Here is an 8,115-nt window from a genome sequence, read left to right on the forward strand (position 1 = left end):
CTATGGTGGTTGTGCCATTCCAAAAAGCAGAATCCCTCTCCTGGTCGCCTCGGGCCTCCTTTTATAGGAAAAGGGGTTGCCACAGTGGCACACAGGGAGGTGGAAAGGTCTACAGTCGATGAGCCTATCCTCTGGGACCGTCGGACAAACGCATTTAATGCGCTGCCGACGTGCCCCCCGTACTTTATCGAGGTCTCCAGGGAAGCACATCCCAGCCATCACCGCCTCGCCTGGCCTTGACACATGTCCGAGCTGACGGGGCGTCGTGGCTCCATGTTGGCTGGCTGCTGGGATGGCGCGGTGGTGGAGCCTTCAGGAAGACTTGCATGCCACCACACAGGAGCTTGACGGGTTGGTGTAGAGGCCGCATGTCACCATGCAGGCGCCTTCTCAACTGGTTGAGCTGACAGCTGCATGGGGACGGCGGTGGAGTCTTGGCTGGCGCAGGCCTGGCAGTGGCCCTGCTGATGCCCTCGGCAAGGGTCTTGCCGGGGGCCCGGCAAGGGTCTCGCCGTGGCATTGCTGTCATCCCCGGAAAGAGTCTTGCCAGGGGTCTTGTGGATTACCTTGGCTAGGATCCCGCCAAGGGTCGCCGTCTTCTGGTGCTCGTCTGAAATCATATGTTTATGATCTTGACAAAGATTTGCATGCCACCACAGAGGCGCCTCCCGAGCCTTGGCTCCAATGTAGTTGATTTGGTCGGATCCTGCGGGCTCAAGGGTGGCTCACTCTACTGGTGTTGGGCAAGTTGCCCCGGCAAGGCTCTTGCTGGGGCTGCGGGGGGCCGCCTCCGCAAGGATCTTGCCAAGGGAGTCCACCTCGCCCTCTTGCTTTCCTGCACTTCTGGTCTTGACGTTGCCTTGGTTACCTTGTATTTTGGCTTCCCTCCGGCTTCCCCCCCCCCTCTGCCTTGCTAAGTGTGGTCGTGGCGCGCAGCTCTGACTGCCCATGCACAAATAAAGGGGTCAAAAAGAGAGCCCCTACTTTTGTACACCGACACGTGGGCCCTCTCACTTATCTCTTCATACCACATCATCACTTACCTCCAGAAAAAATCCCCTTTGCTCTCTCTCCTGTTTTCTTGAGCTCAAACCCGCGGATTTCGATCTCTTTTCTTGAAGCTCCATTTCTGAAACAGTGTCGGGGGATTGTTGCTTGGTATGTGACTCCACCATTTGTCCAATTAGTTTTTGTTTTAGTGGTTTGTACTTTGAATAATTAGCTACTCTTGGTTTTGTTGTAGACATGCTTGCATGTTGAATTGTTAGTGTTCTAAGTAGTTTGAATGCTTGCTATGGCCTCTATGTATCCCTATGAGTAGTTGCTATCAATCTTATAAAGTTCTGTTAACAAATTTTTGTCACTCAAAATTTTTATTTTCAGAAAATTGTACGCGGACATGAATATCTTCAGGAAGTTTGGCTCCAAGAAGAACTCCAAGGGTGTTATTGGGGAGTCTTCGGACAATGATCTCCACCCTCGGAGGTTGGCGGAAGTACAGCCGTGCGAATGGCCGCACACCCCGTTCCTGCAAGAGGCTCGAATTCTTAAGGAGTTCATGCAATATATTTCTAATGCCGGCCTCACCGACTTCATCGCAGATGAGTGTGACCAGCACCATATCCTCACAAACAACTTTGTTCAGAGCTTTACTTTCTTGCCTAGAAATAATCCTCCTGAAGTAAGCTTTGATTTATATGCTGAAAACCATCAGATACCACTTACTGAGTTTTGTGACATATGCATGATCCCTTCTAGTGGGAGCTTGGCTGAGCCTAGGCCGGCCGAATTTGAGGACTTTTACCGCACTCTGACAGTGGGTGATGAGAGAGGAGTGTCAGCCATCATTGCAGCTGGCTTACATTTTTTCCCGTTGTTCGTTACTTTGCACTTTTCATTGCTAAATGCTTGCTTGCTAGGGAGAAGGTGGGTGCACTTAGTTCACCAGACAACACTTATAGCTTGGGACCTATTGTGGCTCGTCGCATCCACCTTAATAAATCTAAGGGCAAAATACATGGTGGGATTTATGCTACTCATTTGGTGGCTCACTTCGAGGTTGAGATACGCCCTCATGATTACCCTCTGACTAAAGTTTACCTAGATCGTGCAGCCATGGATCACCATCACTTTCTTGCACATGATCACCCTGATATTGCTATTCCCTACAATTTGGACCGTAGTGTTCAAGCTCGTGATGTTCTTCCATTACATGCTCCTGGTTTGTTTTATTCTGCTGCCAGGGGCGAATACTGGATTATGGCTGTAAACATCATCGCCTACTGGAACGCTCACGCTGCAGTACACCAGGCACCTCCGTAGTGGGATGAGTGGATGCCCGTTCCTCAGGATCCCTTCTACCCTCCAGGCTACTGATTCACTACCAAGTTAGGCCAAAAGCCTAAGCTTGGGGGAGTACGTGTTTCCATCGACTTTACATTCATGTCTATTTATTCCATTTGTCAGTGTTCATATTTTTTCATTGTATCATCCATGCTTAGATTTATTTTCTTGCTTTCTTCTTGTGTGTTTGAGAAACTTTAAAAAAACAAAAAAAATTGTAGTTAATTTACTTTCTATGCATGCTTAGTAGTAGTACTACAAAGAAAATCCAAAAAGATTTCCTAGTTCTTCTTTTGCTTGTTGGGAGCTTTCCCGTGTAAATAGTTTCTCTCGTTTTTGCTTTTCCCTTTTAGTTGCTTGCTGAAGAAAACCAAAAACTCCAAAAATATTTTAGTGTGTTTCTATGAAATTCTTTTCTTTTTACTCGAGTTGTACCGAGGAGAAGACCACGATGAAAATGTTGAGTGGCTCTCATATGAATAATTGTTGAACTAATAAAGAGCCCATTTTACCCTGTCTTCTCCTGTTGAATAAAATGTTTGCAGATTCCATCTTAGTCCGTAGCACTCTTGCACTATTATTATTTTCATATCATTCAGTCGTGCAAGTGAAAGGTAATAATGACAACATTCGATGAACTGGCCGTGGCAAAGAGAAACTGGTATGAACTCTACTTGTCTTGTCTATGTAAATATGTTAAACCTAGCATCCATGATTCAGCCCATTATGATTAAACATGTTTGTAATGACAATTAGAGATTATAGTTTCTCATGCCATGCATAAGTAGCTAGGAGTTAATAATGATTTAGCTTGAATATCAACATAGTGTTAAAATGATTGTGATGTAGTTTGATGATATGGTATCCTCCTCTCAATGTTCAAGTGTCTTGACTTGGTAAATATTCATGCATGTAGTTGAATCAAAACCAACATAGCCTCTATAATATTTATGTTCATGGTGTTCATATCCTACTCATGGTAGTGTCCAATGTTACTTACGCATAATGCATAGTTATGATCGTTGTTGCTCTCTAGCTGGCCGCTTCTCAACCTAAATTGCTAGCCTTCACCTGTACTAAGTGGGTATTCTGCTTGTACATCAAAAACCATGAACCCAAAGTTATTCCAAATGAGTCCACCATACCTACCTATATATGTTATTACCCTGCCATCCTAAGTAAATTTGCATGTGCCACCAAACTTCTAAAAAAAATATCCGTTTTGTGTGCCTGGATCATTCATGGAACGACAGGAGGTGGTCGTTATCTTCTGTGCTAAGCGGGTTATTCTTAGGTCGAGTGTTTATTCACTCGCCATAGCATGAGAAAATGGGCGGTAATAGGGATGCGCAGTCCCAAACTGCAAAAATGAAAAAGAGTTCATCTCTGAAATAATTAAACAAAAAATCCCAATGGAGTCAAAACCTTTACTTTTTCCGCTTGGGAACCGCCACTAGCGTGCTAAGCATGAAAGATATTGATAATTGGTGGCAGTGAAGTGAATAAGAAGGGTGCATGTCTCAAAATATCATTTATCTCTCTTTTAAACATTCAGATCTGGCACCTCTGCAAATCACTACTTCCCTCTGCGAAGGGACTTTCTTTTTACTTTTATGTTGTGTCATCACCTTCTAACAAACAAGCGCCAGAAACTGAGTAGAGCACTGCCATCATGACTTATGCATTGTGTGTAGCTAATGTTGGGTGCATCATGACTGGATCTTTTCTACCATGAATTAAAAAATTTAGTCGCTGCTTGAACTTTGGAGGTGCTCTGCATTTACGTTTTGCGGTCTCAGAAAGGGCTAGCGAGATACCACTACTGTCATATTATATCATGGTTGTTTTGACAATGCATTGCTGTTTGAGATATCTTATTATTGCTCGCTAGCTGATTGATAACCCACAAGTATAGGGGATCGCAACAGTTTTCGAGGATAGAGATTCAACCCAAATTTATTGATTCGACACAAGGGCAGCCAAAGAATATTCTCAAGTATTAGCAGCTGAGTTGTCAATTCAACCACACCTGGAAACTTAATATCTGCAGCAAAGTATTTAGTAGCAAAGTAATATGATAGTAGTGGAAACGGTAGCAAAGGTAATGTTTTTGGTATTTTGTAGTGATGATAGCTATAGCAACGAAAAAGTAAATAAGCGAAGAACAATATATGGAAAGCTCATAGGCAATGGATCAGTGATGGAGAATTATGCCGGATGCGGTTCATCATGTAACAGTCATAACCTAGGGTGACACAGAACTAGCTCCGATTCATCAATGTAATGTAGGCATGTATTCCTAATATAGTCATATGTGCTTATGGAAAAGAACTTGCATGCCATCTTTTGTCCCACCCTCCCGTGGCAGCGGGGTCCTAATGGAAACTAAGGGATATTAAGGCCTCCTTTTAATAGAGTACCGGAACAAAGCATTAGCACATAGTAAATACATGAACTCCTCAAACTACGGTCATCACCGGTAAGTATAACAATTATTGTCACGTCGGGGTTAACGGATCATAACACATAATAGGTGACTATAGACTTGCAAGATAGGATCAAGAACTCTAATATATTGATGAAAACATAATAGGGTCATATCTGAAATCATGGCACTCGGGCCCTAGTGACAAGCATTAAGCATAGCAAAGTCATAGCAACATCAATCTCAGAACAAAGTAGATACTAGGGATCAAACCCTAACAAAACTAACTTGATTACATGATAAATCTCATCCAACCCATCACCATCCAACAAGCCTACGATGGAATTACTCACGCACAATAGTGAGCACCATGAAATTGGTGATGGAGGAAGGTTGATGATGACGATGGCGACGGATTCCCCTCTCCAGAGCCCCGAACGGACCCCAGATCAGCCCTCCCGAGAGGTTTTAGGGCTTGGCGGCGGCTCCGTATCGTAAAACGTGATGAATCCTTCTCTCTGATTTTTTCTCCCCAAAAGCAAATTTATAGAGTTGTAGTTGAGGTCGGAGGAGCTCCAGGGGGCCCACGAGGTAGGGGGCACACCCTGGGGGGGGGGGGGCAGGCACGCGCCCCACCCTCGTGCCTAGGGTGTGGGCCCCTTGTCTTCATTTTTTGCAAAGATTTTTTATTATTTCCAAAAAGATGTTCCGTGAAGTTTCAGGTCATTCCGAGAACTTTTGTTTCTGCACATAAATAACACCATGGTAATTCTGCTGAAAATAGCATCAGTCTGGGTTAGTTCCATTCAAATCATGCAAGTTAGAGTCGAAAACAAGGGCAAAAGTGTTTGGAAAAGTAGATACGACGGAGACATATCAACTCCCCCAAGCTTTAATCCTTTGCTTGTCCTCAAGGAATTTAGTTGATAAACTGAAAGTGATAAAGAAAAACTTTTACAAACTCTGTTTGCTCTTGTTGTTGTAACTATGTAAAGCCATCATTCAAGTTTTCAGCAAAGATTATGAACTAACCATATTCACAATAACGCATAGGTCTCATGTTTACTCATATCAATGGCATAATCAACTAGTGAGCAATAATATTAAATCTCGGATGACAACACTTTCTCAAAACAATCATAATATGATATAACAAGATGGTATCTCGCTAGCCCTTTATGAGACCGCAAAACATAAATGCAGAGCACCTTTAAAGATCAAGGACTGACTACACATTGTAATTCATGGTAAAAGAGATCCAGTCAAGTCATACTCAATGTAAACTAACAGTAATGAATGCAAATGACAGCGGTGCTCTCCAACTGGTGCTTTTTAATAAGAGGATGATGACTCAACATGAAACTAAATAGATAGGCCCTTTGCAGAGGGAAGCAGGGATTTGTAGGGGTGCCAGAGCTCGGTTTTGAAATAGAGGTGAATAATATTTTGAGCGGTATACTTTCATTGTCAACATAACAACCAAGAGATGGCGATATCTTCCATGCTACACACATTATAGGCAGTTCCCAAATAGAATGGTAAAGTTTATACTCCCCCTCCACCAACAAGCATCAAAACATGGCTTGCTCGAAACAACGAGTGCCTCCAACTAACAAGAGTCCCAGGGGGAGTTTTGTTTGCAATTATTTTGATTTAGTTTGCATAAAGCATGGGACTAGGCATCCCGGTGACCAGCCACATTATCGTGAGTGAGGAGCGGAGTCCACTCCTCTTGAGAATAACCCGCCTAACATGGAAGATACGGACAGCCCTAGTTGCTACATGAGCTATTCGAGCATACAAAACAGGATATTTATTTGAAGGTTGATGTTTGGCACATACAAATTTACTTGGAACAGCAGATAGATACCGTATATAGGTAGGTATGGTGGACTCATATGGAATAACTTTGGGGTTTATGGGATTGTATGCAGAAGCAATATTCCCGCTTAGTACAGGTGAAGGCTAGCAAAAGACTGGGAAGCGACCAGCCAGAGAGTGACAACAGTCATGAACATGCATTAAAATTAATCGTCACCGAATGCAAGCATGAGTAGGATATAATCCACCATGAACATAAATATCGTGAAGGCTATGTTGATTTTGTTTCAACTACATGCGTGAACATGTGCCAACTCAAGTCACTTAAATCATTCAGAGGAGGATACCACCCTATCATACCACATCACAACCATTTTAATAGCATGTTGGCATGCAAGGTAAACCATTATAAGCTCCTAGCTAATCAAGCATGGCACAAGAAACTATGATCTCTAGTTGTCATTGCAAACATGTTTATTCATAATAGGCTGAATCAGGAATGATGAACTAATCATATTTACAAAAACAAGAGAGGTCGAGTTCATACGAGATTTTCTCATCTCAGTCAATCCATCATATATCGTCATAATTGCCTTTCACTTGCATGACCGAACGATGTGGATAATAATAATAGTGCACGTGCATTGGACTAAGCTGGAATCTGCAAGCATTCAATAAACAGGAGAAGACTAGGCAATATGGGCTCTTTTGTCAGATCAACAATAATGAAAAGAAGAGCCACTTCAACAATTTAATCATGGTCTTCTCCTATTGACCCCCAAAGAAAAGAAAAGAAATAAATCTATTTACACGGGAAAGCTCCCAACAAGCAAAAGAAGAACAGGAAATATTTTTGGGTTTCTTTTTAATTACTACTACAAGCATGGAAAGTAAACTAATTAAAAGCTACAACTAATTTTTTTGGTTTTTCTTAAGGTTTATTAAACACACAAGAAGAAAGCATAAAAAGGGAAATAAACTAGCAGGGATATTACAATGAAAAAGTATGAGCACCGACATCTGGCAATGAGTGTGTGAACATAAATGTAATGTCGGTGGGAAATACATACTCCCCAAGCTTAGGCTTTTGGCCTATGTTGGTCTATGGCCACGATTGGCCTGGCGCATATCCATAGTAATAGTTGGGGTCGTACTGAGATGCAGCGGCTATCGCCTCCTGAGCTGTAGCGTGGCGATGAGCGGCCTCCGCCCTCCTCTCGTACTCATCTGCCTCCTCTCTCGTAATAACATATCTTCCTTTTGCCTGATAATCAAAGAAGGCAGGAGCAGGGAGAGTAATACGGGCAGCACGGCGTCTGTCAAAGATTAAGCGATACTGCAGAGGTGATTCATTCATCTCAACAAACTAGTGGTGAACCATAGCATTAAAGTCTAGGTAATGTAACACCCCCAAAATTTAACCATGATTTACTAATTAAAAAAATTCCATGGTAAATTAAATTTTTATTTTCTGGATTTTCTTTTAATTCAGAACCACTCTTTTCTCCAAAATAGTGGAGTTTTCA

Source organism: Triticum dicoccoides, chromosome 3A (genome assembly GCF_002162155.2).
Source record: "Triticum dicoccoides isolate Atlit2015 ecotype Zavitan chromosome 3A, WEW_v2.0, whole genome shotgun sequence".
Classification (NCBI taxonomy): Eukaryota; Viridiplantae; Streptophyta; class Magnoliopsida; order Poales; family Poaceae; genus Triticum; species Triticum dicoccoides.